Source organism: Sapajus apella, unplaced genomic scaffold (assembly GCF_009761245.1).
Source record: "Sapajus apella isolate SASKATOON/1434 unplaced genomic scaffold, GSC_monkey_1.0 scaffold146, whole genome shotgun sequence".
Lineage (NCBI taxonomy): Eukaryota > Metazoa > Chordata > Mammalia > Primates > Cebidae > Sapajus > Sapajus apella.
Genome location: NW_022437086.1, coordinates 1,182,220 through 1,206,043, shown reverse-complemented (window position 1 = coordinate 1,206,043; position 23,824 = coordinate 1,182,220). Strand labels below are relative to the sequence as shown.

The 23,824-nt window shown below is 44.2% G+C and overlaps 1 long non-coding RNA gene and 1 pseudogene across 1 annotated transcript in view; one reads left to right on the top strand and one right to left on the bottom strand.

The window, feature by feature from the left end:
- The window catches only part of LOC116540931, a 16,253-nt gene extending 13,606 nt beyond the window's left edge, over window positions 1–2,647 (top strand). The window contains exon 3 of the long non-coding RNA XR_004264647.1: window positions 2,638–2,647. This is a non-coding gene — a long non-coding RNA (uncharacterized LOC116540931). The remainder of the gene's footprint in view (window positions 1–2,637) is intronic.
- Window positions 2,648–21,804: 19,157 nt separating this feature from the next.
- On the bottom strand, window positions 21,805–21,904 carry LOC116540953 (annotated as a pseudogene).
- Window positions 21,905–23,824: the final 1,920 nt, after the last annotated feature.

Genomic DNA, 23,824 nt, shown 5'->3' with positions numbered 1-23,824 from the left:
CTCTCTCTCTCTCTCTCTCTCTCTCTCTCTCTCTCTCTCTTTCTGCAATATTCTATCTTCCTAGGCCAGGAGCTTGTCATGACTAACCAAATGCAATACCTATTTCCTGACCAAAGCTGTTATTCAGTATCTCTATGATTTGAGAAATAGTTTCTGATTTTACACTGATGAGTTCCCACTGAGGTCTCAAGAGAAGTAATAATTGCAAAGCATCCCAATCTATGTGAAAGGGTATGATGTCCAGATATATTCATCCCTTTGAGATGCTCTGCTGGAAGGTGGTTGAGGTGCAAAGTACTATTGACTCATGGTCATCTTGGTCCATGGTCGTTAATAACAATACTTTGTACTTCTTTCGTGTTTGTGATAAGGGTGGTTTCAAAAGCTGGAAGAGGCTTATCGATTTCTACGTATGGAAATATCTCTCACAATGCATATGTGGGAGTGTGTGTATGTTATGTAAATATATACACACATATATTCACATATAAATATACACACACATACATACATATATATTTATAGTATACTAATTAAAAGGTAACTTCTTAATGATCCATGAAAAGAGAATTGCAGACCAGGTGTAGTGGCTCACACTTGTGATCCCAGCACAGCAGGAGGTTGATGGGGGAGGATCACTTGAGCCCAGGAGTTTGTAGCAGGTCTGGGAAACATGGTGGGACCCCATCTCTACAACAAATATAAAAATTAGATGGGCATGGTGGCTCGTACCTGGAGTCCCAGCTACTCAGGGGGCTGAGGTGGGAGGATGACTTAAGCCAAGAAGGCACAGGTGTGGTGAGCCAAGCTGACACTACTGCACTTCAGCCTGAATGATGAAGCAGTAACTTGCCTTGAAAAAAAAAAAGAAAAGAAAAGAAAAGAAAAAAATGGTATCCCAGAAAAGTTTAAAATATCTACATATTCATAAATGTATATAATCATAGTATATCAATCAAAGAATAAATTCTTAATACCTCATGGTAAGCAAAGGACAGGCCATGGATGATGGCTCATGCTTGTAATTTCAGCACTTTGAGAGGCCCAGGCAAGAGGATTACTTGGGTCCAAAAGTTTAAGACCAGTCTAGGCTGGGTGCGGTGGCTCATGCCTGTAATCCCAGCACATTGGGAGGCCGAGGTGGGCATATCACAAGATCAGGAGTTCAAGACCAGCTTGACCAACATGGTGGAACCTCGTCTCTACTAATAATACAAAAACTAGCCAGGTGTGGTGGCCACACCTGTAATCCAAGTTACTAAGGAGGCTGAGGCAGGAGAATCAATTGAACCCATGAGGCTGAGGCTGCAGTGAGCCAAGATCCTGCCACTGCACTCTAGACTGGGCAACTGAGTGAGATTCAGTCTCAAAAAACAAGAAAAAAAAAAAAAGAAGACCAGCCTAAGCAATAGAGTGAGAACCAGCTTCTCAAACCAAATCAGAAATTAGTTAGAAATGGCGGCATCTGCCTGTAGTGTCAGCTAGTGAAGATGCTGACTTGGGAAATCAGTGGAGGCCAAAAGGCCAAGGCTGCAGCTGAGCCATGATCACACGATGACACCCAAGCCTGGGTGACAGAGCAAGACTATAAGAAAAACAAAAGTTAACTGTAAAAAATATACAAAAAGGAGACATGAAATCAGCAGCTACCATGTCCAGGGCAAAGACAAACAGCCCAAGCAGAGGCCCAGTCCGCTCCAAACCCTCAGAAAACAGGAAAAACCATAAGACATTCAGTAAAGCAGACAACACTGTAAAAAGACACAGGCAGAATTTGCTACAAATCTGGCAGAAATCCACTCTCAAGGTAAAAGTAGACGCAGGCCTTTAGCTAAGGCATGCTGCTAGGAAGTGAACACATGAGAGTTCAGGGACGCTTTGGGCTTCAGGATGCAGTTGACAATCAAACACCTATAGAGCTGGATCCAGAAGAGGCCACTGAAAGGCAAGTGCAGGACACAAATACCACCATGAGAGAGGAGATGAGCCTTGAGTGTCCACTAAGAGGCAGAAGATAAGCCTGAAGAGGCCATGGCGAGGCAGGAGTTCGACTAAAAAAGGCCACCATGAAACAGAAGCTGCACCTTGAGAGACAGACATGATACAGAGGATCGGCCTGGAACACCCAATGTGAGGAAGGCTGTGGCCTACGGAGGCCACTGGGAGCTGGGCAAGAGCTGAGTCCACAGAGGTTGTTGCAAGGCGAGGAAGGAGGTGGGCCAGTAGACGCAGCCAGGAGGAAGAGCTGGGCCCGGAAGAATGTTGGGAGGCAGCACCTGGGCCTGGAGAGGCCATGAAAGGAGAAGCATGATCTGGGCCCAAAGTGACCTCCAAAAGTCTTTCAGAAGTAAAGTGTAGGTGGTGCAGAGGCCTTTTTCATGCTAAAGCTGAGCCTTTACATGCCACTGGGAGAGAGAAGTTGGGTGGAGTGGTTGACTTAAGGACGTTTTGGGCGCATAGTGGCCCTTGGCAAATTGTCAGGAGCTGGGCCAAAAGAGGTTGTTGTGAGGCAGCAGATGTTCCTGTATCCTCAGCCAAGACAGAGTTGGGCCTGGAGAATCTGCAATGAAACAGAGGCTGGGCTTTTAGAGGCCAATGGGAGGCATGTGCTGGGCATGGAGAGGCCAACTTGAGAAGGATTTCAGCATTCAGAGGCCACCGGGAGGCAGTAACTGGGCCTAGAGAGGCTGACTTGAGGAAGTTTTGTGCCTGGAGACGCCGTCCCGGGACCAAAGCTGCAGCTGGAGATGCCATTGTGAGTCATAAGTTTTGCACAGAGATGCCCGTATGAGGCAGGACCTGGGCCTATCCAGGCTTCCAGGGAACAGGCAGCCCCCTAGCCAGGGAAGTTCCCATAAGGCAAAATCTTCATCTGGAAAGACACCCGTGAGGCCTGATCTTGGCCTAAAGAGACCATGGGGTGGCAGGAACTGGGCGTGTAGAGGCTGCTGAAAGGCAGGAGCTTGGCTTGGTGGGGCCATGGTGAGGCAGATGCTGGACGTGAAGAGTCTGCTGTGAGGCAGAGGTCAGGCCTGCAGAGGCAGATGGGAGCCAGGAGCTGGGGCTAGAGAGGCTGCTGGCATGCAGTAGCTTTGGCTGGGGAGGCTGCAACAGGCATAAGCTGGGCCTAAAGAGCTCAGTGTGAGGCAAGTGCTAAGCCTGGAGTTGCCAACTTGAGGAAGATTCCAGCCAGGAGAGCCTGTTCATGGGCAGGACCTGGGCCTGTCGAGGCTGCTGAAAGGCAGGAGCTTGGCCTGGCGGCGCTGCGGTGAGACAGATGCTGGGCTTGGAGAGTCTGCTGTGAGGCAGAGTTGGGGTCTGTAGAGGCCGATGGGAGGCAGGAGTTGGACCTGGAATGGCAGACTTGAGAAAGTTGTCAGTCTGGAGAAGCCACCAAGATGCAGGAGCTGGGCCTGAAGAGGCCAGTGGGAGGCAGGAGCTGTGCCTAAAGTGGCTGACTTGAGGACGTTTTGGGCCTGAACAGCCTGTCAGGGGACAGGAGCTGGGCCTGGAGAGGCCACTGTTACTTAGGAGTTGGGCCTGTCCAAGACATTAAGAGGCTGAAGGTGGGCTTGGAGAGCTTTACTTGAGGCAGTTTTGGGCCTAAAAATGCCACCAGGAGCTAGGCAGGAGCTGAGCTGAAAGGTTGTTGTGAGGCAGATGCTGGGCCTCTAGGCACAGCTGGGAGGAAGATCTGGGGCTTGAGAGGCTGACTTGTGGACACTTTTGTCCCGGATAGGCCACCAAGAGGCAGGAGCTAGAACTAAAGAGGCCATTGTAAGGGAAGAGCTGGGCCTGTGGAGGCTGCCGTGAGGCAGTAGCCTCAACTGTGAAGACTACCATGAGGTAGGGTATGTGCCTAAATAGGCCATTGCGAGCCATGAGTTTGGTCTGTAGAGACATGGAAAAAGTTCTGGGTCTGGAGAGGCTGCTGGGAGGCAGGAGCGGAGCCAGAAGATTCAAGCACATTACATTTATTGGGCACTTTATTTCCATTATTACATTGTAATAGATAATGAAATAATTACAGAACTCACCGTAATTTAGAATTAGTATACGTTAAGCTTGTTTTCCTGTGACTAGATGGTCCCATCTGAGTGTGATAGGAGAAAGTGACACATCATCAGGCATTATTCTCACAGGGACCATGCAACCTTCATCCCTGGCATGCTTGGTTCACAGTAGGGTTTGTTCTCCTAAGAGAATCTAATGCTGCTGCTGATCTGAGAGAAGGCAGAGCTCAGGCGGGAATGTGAAGCTTCCCTCACTGGACATCACTCACCTCCTGCTGTGTGGCTCCTTACAGCTCCATGGCTCAGGGTTTGGGGACCTCTGCTCAAGTGCATCCAAAAGGACCCTTTCCACACCAGTCATTATAGTGGTCAAGTGCAGCAACCACTTAGCTCCCAGAGCATGGGCCTCAGCTGGCATTTCATCACAATCAACAGTAAGTGGTAGCTTGAGTCATGATAAGGTCACTCCCTGAAATCACCAGCATCCCATTTCCCATAGGCAAGGAGCTCAGCACTGCCCCTTGGATAACCAAACCTGTGCCCAAATCCCATCTGCGTGGGTCTATCTCCTGGGACCCTTCCTAGCATCAACTCTGTATTAGAGTGCAAACAGGAGACATAAACCACTCGAAAGTTTAAAGTGGTAAAATTTAATATAGAGAATTATTCATTATAACAGGGGAACAGCATAATGAGAGATCAGCTAGCACAAAGTAAAGGGAACTCTAGAGAATACAGGACTGGCCAAGGCCAGGCATGGTGGCTCATCCCTGAAATTCCAGCAACTTAACGGGCCAGTACAGGAGGATTGCTTGAGGCCAGGAGCTAGAGACCGGCCTGGGCAGCATAGCAAGACCCTGTCTATATCCGCAAAAAGAAAAAACTTAGCTGGGTGTGGAGGTGCACACTTGTGGTCCCAGCTACTCAGGAAGCTGAAGAGGGAGGGTAGTTTGAGCCTGGGACGTCAAGGCTGCAGCGAGTCATGATTATGCCACTACAGTCAAGCCTGGGTGACAGAGCAAGACCCTGTCTCAAAGAACAAAATAACAAAGACAACCATTTACAGACAGAAAAATAAAGCTAATAAGCTAAGATAAGGAAAAACGTTGAAATATGACAAATAAATAAAGCAACATGAGGTCTTTTATCTATTTAAAATAATAAAATAACCTATTAAAGTATAATATCATGTGCTGGTAAAGGTACAGTGAAATGGGCACTTTCTTATACTATGGGGGGTGTTTAAATTGTATATAACCCTTCCAAGGTAAAGCTTGGCAATTTTTTTAAGTAATAGAGACAGTGTCTCATCATACTGCTGGCCTCAAGCAATCCTCCTGCCTTAGCCTCCCTCCTTAGCCTTAGTGCTGGGATTATAGCTGGGAGGCACCCAAAACCTTGTCAATTTATATCAGGGGCAATGAGAATGACCATTCACCATAACTCACAGTAATCTCACTTCTGGAAATACCTTGGGAGACAATTCAATCTAAACCAAAGGTCAACTGCACAAACAGTGAAAATCTGGGAGTAATTTAAGACAGGTTAAGTGAAATAAATAGTTATAAGAAATTGAACTATGGTATTTATAGGCCCCTGGTAAAAGATCAGTTAATGTTAGCTGCTAGTTTTTTGTTGTTTTGAGACAGGGTCTCACTCTGTCACCCAGGCTGGAGTGCAGAGGCCTCATTATGACTCACTGCAGTCTCAGCCTCCCTGGATTCAAGTAGCTGGGGCTACAGGCACATGCCACCACACTAGGCTAATTCATGTAGTTTTCCATCGGGATAGTGACTCTCTTTGTCATTGAGGCCTGTCTCAGACTCGGCCTTAGGCCATCCTCCTGCCTCAGCCACCCAAAGTGTTGTGACTACTGGTGTGAGCCACCACACCTGGCCAGCTGCTTTTCTTATTATTCCACTCAATTAATTATTTGGCCTTAAAACTATCATTTTCAAGGCTATGGAACAATATGTGTCCTCCAGCATAATTGTAAAAACATCTACAGTCATCCCTCAGTATAAAGAGAGGATTACTTCCAGATCCCCATCTCTGCATATACCAAAATTCATGCATACTCACATTTCACAGTCAGGCCTCTGGAACCTATGGGCTGGAAAAGTCGAAATATTGATGGGCATAATGGCAAACACCTACAGTCTCAGCCATTTGGGAAGCTGAGATGGGAGGATCACTTGAACCTGGGAGGTCATGGCTGCATTCAGCTGTGATAGCACCACTGCATTCTAGCATGGACAATACAGCAAGACTCTGTCTCAGAAAAAAAAAGAAAACAACAGGTTAGAAATTGTAATGAGGGCTGTTGGGGAAAATTCCATATAAGCAAAGTATAAATTAATGAAGCAAATGGTGATAAATTAGTACAACTCACTTTCTGGAGTTTCTGGTAATAAAGGTAAGAAAAATGCAAAACACAGAGACAGAGCATAAAAAAAGAAATTAGGGAAGCATTCTACATGTACAGTAGGATGACCCTGGCCATGTTTGTGTAGCAGCAGTGTGTCACGATGTGACAGACTTGGAGAGAAGTTAACCATGAGTAAGTTGATAAAAATGATCAGAGGAGCAAAATACTGATAGTGATAGTTAAGTAAACCACCAAGAATCTCCCTAACTGATGTCAGAAAAGTGAGAATATTACAGTGTGTATTGAAGTTCCTGTACAACATTGTTTATTTGCCTTTTGTTTGTTTAGAAAAAACATAACTACTAAAAGTTCTTCTTGCCGTCAAAAGAATATGTGGGAATAAATCATTAGAATTTATTTTTCTGTTTTCTACTTTTATCTTCCTGCCATCATCCCACAGCCTTACTTTAGAAATGTTTATTTTTTTTTAGAAAATTGAACAAGTGTTCATTGTGGTGGATCATATTTCTAGGATGGGAGCCCAACATGGAAGGGTCACTTGAGGCCAGCAGTTTGACACCAGCCTAACCAACAAAGTGAGACCCCATGTCTATAAAAAAAATTTAAAAATTAACCAGGTGTCATCATGTATACCTATAGTCCCAGCTACTCAGGATGCTGAGGCAGGAGAATCCTCAGCCCAGGGTTTCAAGCCTGCAGTGAGCTGTGATTGCACCACTGTTCTCCAGCCAAGGTGACAGAGCGAGACCTCATCTCCTAAAACAAAAAAGAAAGAAAGAAAATAGATCAAGTAACAAGTTGTATGTGGCTTAGTCTGAATATTTCTAAATGAGAAGTTCTAAATATTTTGGGGTCTAGCATCCCTTTACATTTTTTAACTTTATATAAGATCTCTAAGACTTTTTCTTTATGTAAGTACTTAAAGTTAAAAAATAAAAAAATTTTGAAATTTTTTTTCATTACATAGTAATAAAAACCATTAAATGTTGATATAACATACAAAACAACATTTTAAAAATATTTATTTATTTTTATTTTTTTTTATTGCATTTTAGGTTTTGGGGTGCATGTGAAGAATGTGCAAGATTGTTGCATAGGTACACACGTGGCAGTGTGATTTGCTGCCTTCCTCCCCATCACCTATATCTGGCATTTCTCCCCATGCTATCTCTCCCCAACTCCCCCCCCCCCGCTGACCCTCCCCTATTTCCCCCCAACAGACCCCAGTGTGTAGTGCTCCTCTCCCTGTGTCCATGTGTTCTCATTGTTCAACACCTGCCTATGAGTGAGAACATGCGGTGTTTGATTTTCTGCTCATGTCAGTTTGCTGAGAATGATGGTTTCCAGGTTCATCCATGTCCCTACAAAGGACACGAACTCATCGTTTTTGATGGTTGCAGAATATTCCATGGTGTATATGTGCCACATTTTCCCTGTCCAGTCTGTCATCGATGGGCATTTGGGTTGGTTCCAGGTCTTTGCTATTGTAAACAGTGCTGCAATGAACATTCGTGTGCATGTGTCCTTATAGTAGAACGATTTATAATCCTTTGGATATATACCCAGTAATGGGATTGCTGGGTCAAATGGAATTTCTATTTCTAGATCCTTGAGGAATCGCAACACTGTCTTTCACAATGGTTGAACTAATTTACACTCCCACCAACAGTATAAAAGTGTTCCTATTTCTCCACATCCTCTCCAGCATCTGTTGTCTCCCGATTTTTTAATGATCGCCATTCTAACGGGCGTGAGATGGTATCTCAATGTAGTTTAGATTTGCATTTCTCTGATGACCAGGGATAATGAGCATTTTTTCATATGTTTGTTGGCCTCATGTGTGTCTTCTTTTGTAAAATATCTGTTAATATCCTTTGCCCACTGTTGAATGGGCTTGTTTTTTTTTTTTTTTTTTTTGTAAATCTGTTTTAGTTCTTTGTAAATTCTGGATATCAGCCCTTTGTCAAATGGGTAAACTGCAAAAATTTTTTCCCATTCTCTTGGCTGCCGATTCACTCTAATGAGTGTTTCTTTTGCCGTGCAGAAGCTGTGGAGTTTGATTAGGTCCCATTTGTCTATTTTGGCTTTTGTTGCCAATGGTTTTGGTGTTTAGGTCATGAAGTCCTTGCCTACGCCTATGTCCTGAATGGTTTTTCCTAGATTTTCTTCTAGGGTTTTTATGGTGTTAGGTCTTATGTTTAAGTCTTTAATCCATCTGGTGTTAATTTTAGTGTAATGTGTCAGGAAGGGGTCCAGTTTCTGCTTTCTACACATGGCTAGCCAGTTTTCCCAACACCATTTATTAAACAGGGAATTCTTTCCCCATTGCTTGTTTTTGTCAGGCTTGTCAAAGATCAGATGGTTGTAGATATGTTGTGTTGCCTCCGAGGCCTCTGTTCTGTTCCATTGGTCTATGTCTCTGTTTTGGTACCAGTACCATGCTGTTTCGATTACTGTGCCTTGTAGTATAGTTTGAAGTCTGGTAGTGTGACGCCTCCTGCTTTGTTGTTTTTGCTTACAATTGTCTTGGCTATGCGGGCTCTCTTTTGGTTCCATATGAAGTTTAAGGTGTTTTTTTCCAGTTTTGTGAAAAAGGTCATTGGTAGCTTTATGGGGATAGCATTGAATCTGTAAATTACTTTGGGCAGTATGGCCATTTTCACGATATTGATTCTTCCTAACCATGAACATGGAATGTTTCTCCATCTGTTTGTGTCCTCTCTTATTTCATTGAGCAGTGGCTTGTAGTTCTCCTTGAAGAGGTCCTTTACGTTCCTCATTAGTTGTATTCCTAGGTATTTTATTCTCTTTGTGGCAATTGTGAATGGCAATTCGTTCTTGATTTGGCTCTCCTTAAGCCTGTTATTGGTGTATACAAATGCTTGTGATTTTTGGACATTGATTTTGTATCCTGAGACTATGCTGAAGTTGCTTATCAGTTTCAGGAGATTTTAGGTTGAGACAATGGGGTCTTCTAGATATACAATCATGTCGTCTGCAAATAGAGACAATTTGAGTTCTTCCTTTCCTAATTGAATACTCTTTATTTCTTTCTCTTCCCTGATTGCTCTGGCTAGAACTTCCAATACCATATTGAATAGGAATGTTGAAAGAGGTCATCCTTGTCTAGTGCCAGATTTCAAAGGGAATGCTTCCAGTTTTTGCCCATTCAGTATGATATTGGCTGTTGGCTTGTCATAAATAGCTTTTATTATTTTGAGATACGTTCCGTCAGTACCTAGTTTATTGAGGGTTTTTAGCATAAAGCGCTGTTCAATTTTGTCAAAGGCCTTCTCTGCATCAATTGAGATAATCATGTGATTTTTGTCTTTGGTTCTGTTTATGTGGTGAATTACGTTTATAGACTTGCATATGTTGAACCAGCCTTGCATCCCCGGGATGAAGCCTACTTGATCATAGTGGATAAGTTTTTGATGTGCTGTTGCAATCGGCTTGCCAGTATTTTATTGAAGATTTTTGCATCTATGTTCATCATGGATATTGGCCTGAAGTTTTTTTTTCTTGCCGAATCTCTGCCGGGTTTTGTTATCTGGATGATGTTGGTCTCATACAATGATTTGGGAAGGATTCCTTCTTTTTGGATTATTTGGAATAGTTTCAGAAGGAATGGTACCAGCTCTTCTTTGTATGTCTAGTAGAATTCGGCTGTGAACCCGTCTGGACCCGGGCTTTTTTTGGTGTAGGCTCTTAATTGCTGCCTCAACTTCAGACCTTGTTATTGGTCTATTCAGGGTTTCGACTTCTTTCTGGTTTAGGCTTGGGAGGAGGCAAGTGTCCAGTAATTTATTCATTTCTTCCAGGTTTACTAGTTTATGTGCATAGAGTTGTTTGTAATAATCTCTGATGATTGTTTGAATTTCTGTGGAATCTGTGGTGATATCCCCTTTATCATTTTTTATTGCATCAATTTGGTTATTCTCTCTTTTCTTTTTTATTAATCTGGCTAGTGCTCTGTCTATTTTGTTGATCTTTTCAAAAAACCAGCTTCTGGATTTATTGATTTTTTGAAGGGTTTTTTTCTTGGTGTCTCTATCTCCTTCAGTTCTGCTCTGATCTTTGTTATTTCTTGTCTTCTGCTAGGTTTTGATTTTTTTTGATCTTGCTCCTCTAGCTCTTTCAATTTTGATGATAGGGTGTCAATTTTTGATCTCTCCTTGCTTCTCATGTGGGCACTTACTGCTATATATTTTCCTCTAGAGACTGCTTTAAATGTGCCCCAGAGATTCTGGTATGTTGTGTCTTCATTCTCGTTGGTTTTGAAGAACGTCTTTATTTCTGCCTTTATTTCATTTTTTATCCAGTCAACATTCAAGAGCAAGTTGTTCAGTTTCCATGAAGCTGTGCGGTTTTCAGTGAGTTTTTGAATTCTGAGTTCTAATTTGATTGCACTGTGGTCTGAGAGACTGTTTGTTATGATTTCCATTCTTTTGCATTTGCTGAGGAGTGATTTACTTCCAATTATGTGGTCAATTTTTGAGTAGGTATAATGTGGTGCTGAGAAGAATGTGTATTCTGTGGATTTAGGGTGGAGAGTTCTGTAAATGTCTATTAGGTTTTCTTGGTCCAGGTCTGAGTTCAAGTCTTGGATATCCTTGTTAATTTTCTGTCTGGTTGATCTGTCTAATATTGATAACAGGGTATTAAAGTCTCCCACTATTATTGTGTGGGAGTCTAAGTCTCTTTGTAAGTCATTAAGAACTTGCCTTATGAATCTGGGTGCTCCTGTATTGGGTGCGTGTATATTTAGGATCGTCAGCTCTTCTTGTTGCATTGATCCTTTTACCATTATGTAATGTCCTTCTTTGTCTCTTTTGATCTTTGTTGCTTTAAAGTCTGTTTTATCAGAGACGAGAATCGCAACTCCTGCTTTTTTTTGCTCTCCATTTGCTTGGTAAATCTTCCTCCATCCCTTTATTTTGAGCCTTTGTGTATCCTTGCATGTGAGATGGGTTTCCTGGATACAGCACACTGATGGGTTTTTGCTTTTTATCCAATTTGTCCGTCTGTGTCTTTTGATTGGGGCATTCAGTCCATTTACATTGAGGATTAATATTGTTATGTGTGAATTTGATCCTGGCATTTTGATGCTAGCTGGCTGTTTTGACCATTAGTTGATGCAGATTCTTCATTGTGTTGATGCTCTTTACCATTTGGTATGTTTTTGGAGTGGCTGGTACTGGTTGTTCATTTATATGTGTAGAGCCTCTTTCAGGAGCTCTTATAAAGCAGGCCTGGTGGTGACAAAATCTCTGAGTACTTGCTTGTTTGCAAAGGATTTTATTTTTTTCTTCACTTATGCAGCTTAGTTTGGCTGGATATGAAATTCTGGGTTGAAAGTTCTTTTCTTTAAGGATGTTGAATATTGGCCACCACTCTCTTCTGGCTTGTAGGGTTTCTGCTGAGAGATCTGCTATGAGTCTGATGGGCTTCCCTTTGTGGGTAACCCGACATTTCTCTCTGGCCGCCCTTAGCATTTTCTCCTTCATTTCCACCCTGGTGAATCTGACGATTATGTGCCTTGGGGTTGCTCTTCTTGAGGAATATCTTTGTGGTGTCCTCTGTATTTCCTGGACTTGAATACTGGTCTGCCTTGCTAGGTTGGGGAAGTTTTCCTGGATAATATCCTGAAGAGTATTTTCCATCTTGGATTCATTCTCTTCGTCACATTCAGGTACACCTATCAAATGTAGATTAGGTCTTTTCACATAGTCCCACATTTCTTGGAGACTTTGTTCATTCCTTTTTACCCTTTTTTCTGTAGTCATGCCTCTTGTTTTGTTTCATTGAGTTGATCTTCGACCTCTGATATCCTTTCTTCTGCTTGGTCAATTTGGCTGTTGAAACTTGTGCATGCTTCGTGAAGTTCTCGTGTTGTGTTTTTCAGCTCCATCAATTCACTTATATTCCTTTCTAATTTGTCTATTCTTGTTAGCATTTCATCAAATCTTTTTTCAAGGTTCTTAGTTTCTTTGCATTGGGTTAGAACATGTTCTTTTAGCTCACGGAAGTTTCTTATTAGCCACCTTCTGAAGCCTGATTCTGTCATTTCATCACACTCCTTCTCCATCCAGCCTTGTTCCCTTGCTGGTGAGGAGTTGTGATCACTTGTAGTAGGAGATGTGTTCTGGTTTCGGGTGTTTTCATGCTTTTTTGCGCTGATTTCTTCCCATCTTTGTGGATTTATTCACCTGTCGTCTTTGTAGTTGCTGACTTTCAGATTGGGTCTCTGAGTGGATGTTCTGTTTGTTGATGATGAAGTTATTTCTGTTTCTTAGTTTTCCTTCTAACAGTCTGGCCCCTCTGCTGTAGGACTGCTGAGGTCCACTCCAGGCCCTGCTTGCCTGCGGATCACCTGCAGCAGCTGCAGAACAGTTAGGGTCGCTACCAGTTTCTTCTTCTGCTATCTTTGTCCCACAAAGATACCCGCCAAATGTCACTCTGATCTCTTCTTTATGAGGTGACTCTTTGGATATACAGGAGTCAGAAAGCTGCCTGAGGAGACATTCTGTCCTTTATTGGAGATCACGTGCTGAGCTGTGAGCTCTGTTGTTTAACTCTGCTGCAGCAGAACTCATAACCCCCCCACCTCCCGCTTTTTTTCCAAGGTGCTCGTCCTGGGGAGTTAGGGCTCTGTTTATAAGTTTATGTTTTGCTGCTGCCTTTTTTCAGGGCTGCCCTGCCCAGCGAGGAGGCAGCCTAGTCACTGTCTGCCTGCAGAGGCTTTGCTGAGCTGCTGTGGGCTCCGCCCAGCTGCCATGTGAACTTCTCTGCAGTCCTGTTTATATGGGTGTAGTTAGAACTGCCTTGGCAATGGTGGCCCACCTCTGTATTCGCGGACTCTCTCTGTAATGGCAGGTTGCCTTGGCAACAGCGGGCTCCCTGGGCTATGGCGGACTACCTCCGTAGTGGTGGAGTGTCTTGGTAATGGCGGATGCTGCTCCGCCACAGAGCTGGACCGTCCAGGGTTCAGCTGCGCTTGCTGTGAAACTCTCAATTCAGAGAGTTTCTGATTGCTGTTCTTTTGTGGGGGTGGGACCAGCTGAGCCTGATCACCTGGCTCCCTGCCTCAGAGCTTTTTTTTTTTTTTTTTTTTTTTTTTCAGTTGAACAGTCGACTCTCTCCCAGGTGTTCCAGTCACCTGTTGAAAAGGCGCCGGGATCTGTGTGATTTCCCATGTGGCGACTCACTGCGCAGGCTTAAACAGCTGCGCTGAGATTCATGGTGCTTTTTTTGCCCAGGAATCTCCTGGCCTGGCTCCCTGTTCCATCCTCTTTTTAATCAGATGAATGGGCGACTTCCCAGTGCCCCAATCGCCAGTTAAAAGGGCACCCAGACCACTGTATTTTGTATGGAGCCGTGCCAGGGCACGAGCAAAGCAGCCACGCAGGGCAAAGCAGCCACGCCGACCAAAACAGCTGCACTGGTGACCCGTGGGGCTCCTCCGCCTGGGAATCTCCTGGTCTGTGGGCAATAAAAATGCAGTGTCCACTCACCCTCTGCGTTTTCACTGGGACCTGCAATCCTGAGCTGTTCCTAAACGTCCATCTTGGATCTCTCTCCAAAAATATTTATTATACATTACATATTAAAAACAAAATTGGCTGGGCGAGGTGGCTCATGCCTATAATGTTAGCACTTTGGGAGGCCAATGTGGGTGGATCACCTGAGTTCAGGAGATCGAGACTAGCCCTCCAACATGGTGAAATCCTGTCTCTACTAAAATTACACAATTAGCCCGGTGCGGTGGCAGGCATCTGTAATCCCAGATACTCGGGAGATTGAGGCAGGAGAATTGCCTAAACCTGGGAGGCCCAGGTTGCAGTGAGCCGAGATCGTGCCATTGCACTCCATCCTGGGTAACAAGAATGAAACCCCATCTTAAATAATAATAATAATAAATCCATTGCATGTTGATATAAGTAATAATTTTTTTTTGAGGCGGAATCTCACTCTTTTGCAGAGGCTAGAGTGAAGCAGTGCAATCTCACCTCACTGCAAACTCTGCCCCCCGGGTTCAAATGATTCTCCTGCCTCAGACTCTTTAGTAGCTTGGATTACAGGCACCCACCACCATGCTCAGCCAATGTTTGTGTATTTTTAGCAGAGATGCAGGCATAAGCCACCGTGCCCAGCCCAATAAATATATATTTTTGAAACATTGATTAGTCAGGCAACAACACTGGGCAGGGCTTTCCTCATTCTGAGTGACAAAAACCCCACTGCACGGCTCCAGGGTTTCAAGGGCTGCAGAGCCAAAAGGCTCTGACTTGAGATTTCATTATTTTATTATTTGTATTGTGAGACAAGGTCCTGCTGTCACCCAGGCTGGAGTGCAGTCGTGCACTTATAGCTCACTGCAGCCTCAACCTCGTGGGCTCAAGCCATCTTCCTGCCTCAGCTCTCCAGTGCTGGTTCTACAGGTGAGTGCCACTATACCTGGCTATTTTTTTTAAATTTTTTGTAGAGTGAGGAGTCTTGCAATTTTGCCCAATCTGGCTTCAAACTCCTGAAATAAAGAGATCTGCTCACCTCAACGTCCTGAGTAGCTGGGACTACAAGTATACATCACTATGCCTAGCTACTTTATTTTATTTTGTTAAATTTTGAAAAATATTTTATAGAGTGGAAATCTATTCCTATGTTGCCCAGGCTGGTCTTGAACTCCTGCCCTTAAAATATACACCCATGTCTGCTTCCCAAACAGCTGGGACTACAGGCATGAGCCACTGCACTGAGCCTGAAGAGATTTCTTTAATCTAGCATCCCATATTTGGTAAGATTGGGAAAGGCAGTAGTGTTTTTAAAAATTACTTAATAATTCAATAAAAATGAAACCCAACTTTGACCCCTGCCTTCTCTCACACCCCACATCCAGTCTGTCAGGAAATCCTGTTGACTGTCTTCACCGTGTACTGAAGATCCCCATCCAGCAGCTCCCTGGCCTCCTTCCCTACTTCTCTCCTCTGACCATGTCTCACCACCGCCATCATCCTGGTCAGGACCACTATCATCTCCCACCTGGGTGTTCCCACAGCTTGGCCCCCGTGCTTCTACCCAAATCTTCCTACAGTGTTTCTCAACTCAGCGGCCAGAGAATGCTTTTAAATTGAGAGGCAGATCGTGTCGCCTCTCTGCCCAGAACCCTCCTGCAGTTCCCATCTCAGAGTAAAAGCCCACGCCCCAGCATTAACCTCCCAGGGCTTACAGGATCTGTACTGATCCCCGCCCAGCAACTTGCTGGCCTCCTCTCCAAAGTCTCTCCCTCTCTCCTGCTCCACTGGCCTCCTTCCAGAGCCTCAGACACACCTGACACTTTATTCTGTTGTTTCTGCCTACAATGCTGTTCCCTCAGCACCTTGGCCAGCTCCTTCCCCTCCTTCAGGTCTTTGCTCAGTTTCACTTAGGAGGCCACCCCTGACCATTCTATTTAACACTGCCATCTGTCCCCATTACCACTATATTCACTTCTTTCTTTCTTTTTTTCTTTTGTTTTGCAGACAAGATCTCACTCTGTCACCAAGGCTGGAGTGGAGTGGTGCAATCACAGCTCACTGCAACCTCAAATTCCCAGGCTCAAGCAGTCCTCCCACCTCAGTCTCCCTAGTAGCTGAAACTATAGGTACATGCCATCATGCCTGGCTTATTTTTTATTTTTTAATTTAATTTAATTTAATTTCAAAATGGAGTTTCGCTCCTCTTGCCCAGGCTGGAATGCAATGGTGCAATCCCAGGTCACTGCAACCTCCACCTCGTGGATTCAAGTGATTCTCCTGCCTCAGCCTCCCAAGTAGCTGGGATTACAGGTATGTGCCACCATGCCTGACTAATTTTTGTATTTTTAGTAGAGATGGGGTTTTGCCATGTTTGCCAGGCTGATCTCAAACCCCTGACCTCAGGTGATCCGCCCTCCTCAACCTCCCAAAGTGTTGGGATTACAGAAGTGAGGCACTGTGCCTGGCCAATTTTATTTTTTGTAGAGACAGGGTCTCCTATGTTGCACAGGCTGGTCTTGAACTCCTGGCCTCAAGTGATCCTCCTGCCTGGATTCCTAAAGTGCTGAGATTACCGGCATCGGCCACCATGCCTGGCTTCATGTTCGTTTCTTCTTGCTGCTACAACAAACTACCCTACATTTAGTCACTTAAAACACCACAGATCTACCATCTTACAGTTCTGGGGGGTCAGGAGCTCAAACTAGGTCTATTAAAGCTAAAGTCAAAGTGTCAGCAGGGCTGCATTCCTTCTGGAGGCTCTGAAGTGTTCCCTTGTGTTTTCCAGCTTCTGGAAGCCACCTCCATCCCTTGGATCATGGCCCCTGACTCCACCTTCAAAGCCAGAAGTGAAGCATCTTCAAATCTCCCTCTCTGGCCTCTCCTTCCATCACTGCATCTGCTGCTCCAGTTCTGACTCTCCTGCCCTCTTTCTTTTGTAAAGACCCTTGTGATTGCTGGGCATGGTGGCTTCTACCCATAATCCCAACACTTTGGGAGGTCAAGGTAGGAGGAACACTTGGGGCCCAGAGTTTGAAACTAGCCTGGACAATGCAGTGAGACCCCTCCTCTACAAAAGCATAAAAATATTATTAGCCGGACATGGTAGTGAGTGCCTGTAGTCCCAGCTACTTGAGAGGCTGAGGTGAGATGATGACTTTAGCCCAGGAGTCTGAGATCAGCCTGGGTGACATAACTAAACCTCGTCTCTACACAAATGAGCTGGGCATGAGTGACATGCATGTGTAGTCCCAGCTACTTGGGAGACTGAGGTGGGAAGATCAGTTGAGCTCAGGAGGTCAAAGCTATAGTGAGCTATGATCACACCACTGGACTCCAGCCTGGATGACACAGGGAGATTCTGTCTGAAAAAAAGAAAAGAAATATATATTTGGTCTCTGTCCCTGGTTCCTGGCACTGAGCTTCTAAAGCTTATAAAGACCTCAGTGATAGAGATGACAGGAGCATCTTCAGTTTTAATATTTGGTCTTGGTCTCAGCTTTTTAACACAATAGCCTCTAAGAACTTTGGGATCTCCAGCATGATAAGAATGCATTTGGGGATGTGGCTGAGAGGACTTGGTGGCTACATGCTCCTAGATTTCTTCAGAAGGAGGGCTGATTGCCAGAGGAAGCAACCACATGATTAGAGGCTTGAAACCTTCAGCCTCACCTGCTGAACTCCAGGAGGCAAGAGGGGCTGGAGGTTGACCTAATCACCAGAGACAAAGATTTTCTCAGTTGTGCTTGCGTAATAGAGCCTCCATAAACACCCTGAACAACAGGGTTTGCAGAGCTTCTGAGTTGCTGAACACAGGAGGTGCTGGGAGGGTGGCATGTTTAACAGAGGGCATAGAAGCTCTGTGCCCCTCCCCACTAACCTTCCCCTGGGCGTCCATCTCTTTCTTTCTCCTTCCTTCCTTCCTTCCCTCCTTCCCTGTTTCTTGCTTTCTTGCTTTTTGAGACAGGGTCTGGCTCTTTTGTCCAGGATAGAGTGCAGTGGCACAGTCTTAGCTCACTTCAACCTAAGCTTCCTGAATCCCCAGCTCAAGGCATCCTTACCTCAGTTTTCCTAGTAGCTGGAACTACAGGTGCACACCACCGCGCCTGGTTATTTATTTATTTTATTTTATTTTATTTCTGAGATGAAGTCTCGCTTAGTAGCCCAGGCTGGAGTGCAGTAGTGTGATCTTAGCTGCACTACAACCTCTGCATCCTGGGTTCAAGTGATTCTCCTGCCTCAGCCTCCTGAGTAGCTCGGATTACAGGCACGTATCAACATGCCTGGCTAATATTTGTATTTTTTTATAGAGACAGGGTTTCCCCATGTTGTCCAGGCTGATCTCAAACTCCTGAGTTTAAGCGACCCTCCCACCTTGACCTCCCAAAGTGCTGGGATCACAGGCGTGAGCCACTGCACCCAGCATGCACATCTCCTTCACTGGCTGTTTCTGAGATGTGTCCTTTACGGTGAACCAGGAATAGGAAATGAACTGACCAGATGTGGTGGCTCACATCTGTAATCCCAGCACTTTAAGTGATTAAGGTGGGAGAATTGCTTGGACCCAGGAATTTGTGGCCAGCCTGAGCAACAAAACAAGACCCCATCTCAACAGAAAATAAAATAAATTAGCCAGATGTGGTGGTGCAGGTGTGTGGTCTCAGCTACTAGGGAGGCTGACATGGGAGGACCACTTAAACCCAGGCAGTCGAGGCTGCAGTGAGCTATGACTGCACACTGCACACCAGTCTGGGCAACAAAATGAGACCTTATTTCTCAGAAAAAAAGAAAACAGCTGTTTTTCTGAGTTCTGCAAGCTGTTCTAGGAAATGACTAAATCCAAGAAGGGGGTCATGGAAACCCCTGATTTGTAACAGGTTGGTCAAAAGTACAGGTAACCTAGTACTTACCACTAGTGTGTGAAGTGAAGGTGGTCTCATGGGACTGAGCCCCTAACCCGTGGGGTCTGCACCAGCTCCAGGTAGTGTCAGAACAATATTGTGGGATACCAAGTTAATATCCAGAGCACTGGAGAATTTGGTGTAGAAGCTCCACACACACATTCAGTCAGAAGTGTGTGACTAGAGAGAAACACAGGCTTTTTTTTTTCACCTACCTGCTTAACTGCATAGGAGAAGCAATACGTGGAGCTCGTGAACAGAGCAGGCATTAAAGTCACACCAGGCCCTACATCTGACTCAGTCTTAATATCCATGTGAGCTTGGGCGAAGCACTCATTATCAAGTCTTCATCACTTCATTCAGAAAATGGGGCTAACTGTGGCACCTGCCTGTGATTTTGGGAGAATTCATGAAATAATACGCTTGATGTTATTGTGATCACCACAGCTATTCCAAACTATTTGACAGGGACAGTGATGGATGATGACATCACAAGATTAGAAACTGTAATGAGGTCTCTTGGGCGAAATTCTATACAAGCAAATTACTCTCTCTCCAAAGTATTCCTGCCACACTTAATTCACCATTCCCTGTACAAAATGTGCCATCTTAATTGTCCAGGCCTTCACAGAGCTGCTTTCCCTGCCAGGAACACTCTATCCCACCCCAGCCGCTCCCCATGCCTCCACCTCTCCCTTCCCTCCCCACTCTCATACAGCTGTTCCTCATCCTCCAAACCCCGGCTTCAGTGTCACCTCATCTGGAAGCTGCTCTCGCCCTCCAGAAGTGCTTCCCATTGCACTTGACGCATGCACTATTATTTGATCACTTTTGAGTTATTGTCCAAGTCTTTTGTACCTGAATAACCTGCTGCCCAGTCAGTCTCTTCCTGGACTCTAAAGTCTTTCATGGTAGATCCAGCTGGAAGTGACAAAAAGACATTCCTGAAAAATAAAAGTAGGAATGACACGGACATCAGTACTTAGAAGTTTTAAATGGTATGTGGAAAGCAAGCAAAACTCAAGAGCTTCTAGGAAAAACATAGGAGGGAAGGCGTTACTGGAAAATATGCTAGAGTTAATGTTCATTTTATTTTATGTTTTTGAGAAAGAATCTTGCTCTATCGCCTTGGCTGGACTGCAGTGGTACCATCACAGCTCACTGCAGCCTCAACCTCCAGAGCTTCAGCAATCTTCCAACCTAATGTTTATTTTATTTAAGAAATGCAGTTTTACTGTTACCAAAGCTGGAGTGCAGCGGTGTCATCATAGCTTACTGTAGCCTCAGCCTCCTAGGCTCAAGTGATCCTCCAGTCACACCTCCCCAGTAGCTGGGACCACAGGTGTGCACCATAATGTCCAGCTCATTTTATTTTTAAATTTTAGCAGAGACAAAGTGCCGCTATGTTGACTAGGCTGGTGGTGATCCCCTACCCTCAAGCGGTTCTCCCACCTCAGCCTTCCAAAGTGCTGGGATTACAAGTGTGAGCTGCCACACCTGGCTGAGGGGGTTAATTTTTAATGATATAAAGAGCTCAAAGCAAGTATTAGAAGGAGCCTAAATGCCTACGGTGGCTGACTGGTAAATTATAATACATCCCGTATAATAAAACATTATGCAACCATGAAAAGGATTAAGATAGATCAATAGGTATTGGCACAGATATCCATGAAATATGAAAATGACAAGTGATATCCAATTAGCCTGTATGTATCTTGAGGAATATGGCCAATTATTTCCTGAGATAAGATGCATCTAAAGAGTGATGGAAGTTTTTCACTTCTTTATTTGAAAGTATTTACTATTTTTATAATTTAATACAAGATTAAATAAATAGATCATCAAATTAGTGAAAGACACATTAACTCTATAAATAAACAGAAAAGACATGGACAGCCCAGCCATGGTGGCTCATGCTTATAATAACAGCCCTTTGGGAGGGGGCAGTGGGAGGATCGCTTGAGGCCAGGAATTCCAGACCAGCCAGGGAAACATAGCAAGACCTCATCTTCACTAAAAATAAAAAATTAGCCAGGTGTGGTGGCATGTGCCTACAGTCCCTGTTACTGAGGTAGAAGGATCACCTGAACACAGGAGGTCAAGGCTGCAGTGAGTCAAGACCTTACCACTATATTCAAGCCTGGGCAACAGAGAGAGACTTGGTCTCAAAAAAAAAAAATATGGGGGCAATAAAGAAATAAAGCTAGCTGGGCACGGTAGCTTATGCTTGTAATCCTAGCACGTTGAGAGGCTGAGTCAGGTGGATCACTTGAGGTCCAGAGTTCCAGACCAGTCTGACCAACATGGAGAAGCCCTCTCTCTACTAAAAATACAAAATTAGCCAGGTATGGTGGTGCATGCCTGTAATCACAGCTACTCAGGAAACTGAGGCAGGGGAATGGCTTGAATCTAAGAGAAGGAGGTTGTGGTTAGCAGAGATCATGCCATTGTACTGCAGTCTGGACAACAAGAGTGAAACTTCATCTTAAAAACAAATAAAAAACAAAAAAGAAAGCTAATAAACTAACATAAGAAAATACATTAAAATGTGACAAAAATAAAGTAATATGAGGTCTTTTATTAAAAATAATCAAAACAAAAAATAACTTTTTAAGTTATAATACCCTGTGCTAGCAAAGGTGCAGTGAAATGGGCATTTTTTTATACTATTAGTGGTGTTTAAATTGTATATAAGCCTTCCAGGGTAAAGCTTGGAAATTTTTAAAAAATGATACAGTTGCTCACTATACAGCCTCCCCCAACTCCTGGCCTCAAGCAATCCTCCCACCTCAGCCTCCCAAAGTGCTGGAATTATAGGCTGACAGCCACCATGGCTGAAAGCTGGGCAATTTACATCAAGTTTAATAAGAATGCTAATGCCCTGAGACTCACAGTAATCTCATTTCTGGAAATATCACCTTTGGATATAATTCAACCTGAACAAAAGGTCATATGCACAAACACAGGAGTAATATTTTTCTCTGTTTTAAAAACATATGGAATGCTTCACAAATTTGCATGTCATTCTTACACAGAGGCCATGCCAATCTTTCTATTGTTCCAACTTCAGTATATGTGCTACTGAAGCAAGCATGAGTAATTTAAGATAGAGTGGGTAAGTGAAATAAGGAAGAGTTATGGGGAATTTAAAAAATCTATGGTATTTATAGGCACCTAGTAACAGCTCAGTATATATTAGCTGCTACTTTTATTATTTTTATGGTAATTCCACTTAGCTAAAAATTGTTGTTAAAAATTACCACTGTCGTGGAACATCCTGTATTTAACAATATAATTGTAAAAACAGATAGAGGACAGGTGCGCTGACTCACACTTGTAATCCCACTTTGGGAGTCCAAGGTGGGTGAATCACCTGAGGTCAAGAGTTCGAGACCAGTCTGACCACCATGGAGAAACCCCATTTCCACTAAAAAAAAAAAAAAAAAATTAGCCAGGCATGGTGGTGCCTGTAATCCCAGCTACTCAGGAGGCTGAGGCAGGAGCATCACTTGAACCCGGGAGGTGGAGGTTCTGGTGAGCCAAGAGTACACCATTGCTCTCCAGCCTGGGCAAAAAAGAGCAAAACTCCATCGCAAAACAAAACAAAACAAAACAAAAAAAGACACAGTGGCTTGTGCCTGTAATCCCGGTACTTTGGGAGGCTGAGAAGGGCGGATCACCTGAGGTCAGAAGTTCCAAACCAACCTGGCCAACATAGTGAAACTCCATCTCTCCAAAAATTAGCTGGGAATGATGGTGGGTGCCTGTAATCTTAGCTCCTCAGGAGGCTGAGGTGAAAGAATCGCTTGAACCCGGGAGGCGGAGGTTGCAGTGAGCAAAGATCATACCACTGCACTCCTGCCTCAGTAACAGAGCAAGACTCTGTCTCAAAAAACAAATAAACAAAACAACAACAAAAAAAACAGATACAAGTTGTCCCTTGGTATATGGGGGGATTGGTTCCAGCTCCTCCATTTTTGTGTATACCAAAATCTATGCATACTCAAGTGTTTGAAGTCAGACCTGTGGAATTCACATATAGGAAAAATTAGAAAACTAGTGAGTTGTGGTGACAAGCACCTGTAGTCCCAGCTACTTGTGAGTCTGAGGCAGGAGGATTGCTTGAGCCCAGGAGGCTGAGGTTGCAGTGAGCCATAATTGCACCACTGCACGCCTGTCTGGGCAACAGAATGAGAAAGAAGGTTGACTTTTTAATACAAATTTTCTGTTCACTTGAGAATATGGTCAGAACTGCGGCATATGAAAATTTTTCATAAAATAATTGTGTAATCCAATTAATGCTAGAATTGAGAAGAGAAAATGTTTTGTTAACTATTTATTCCTTTACTTGCTGTTATATAAACTATTGCCAGTGGGCACTTACTAACCAGAAGTGTCATCTCACTGCTACTCACAATGAAAGGTGATGTCTGGGGCCCAGGTGTGTTGAGGTCCCCATGCCTGGGCTATGGGTGCTGAGTGGGACTTACTTGTCCATCCATTTTCTATATTCCAGCACTGGAAAACTTGGGATTATCCATCTTGATAAGATTTCATTTAAATTTCACTTGGCAAGAACCACAAATGGAAGAAAGGCCATGAAACCACAGGATCGTACTTGTTCTCAAGACAATCTTCAGCTTGGGTGCTTCTATAAAAGAGGAATTACATTGTTGAAAACTCATCACAGGTCAGGTGAGGTGCATGATACCTAATAATCCCAGCCCACTGGGAGACTAAGGCAGGAGGATCCGGTGAGTTCAAGACCAGCCTTGGCAACACAGTGAAACCTCATCTCTACAAAAAAAAATAGAAAATCAGCTGGGTATGGTGGCACATTCCTATAGTCCCAGCTACTCTGGAGGCTTAAGTGGGAGGATTGCTTGGGCCCAGGAAGTGGAAGCTGCTCTGAGCTCTGATCTCATCACTGCACTCCAGCCTGGGTGACATGAAACTGTGTCTCAACACACACACACACACACACACACACACACACACACACACACACAC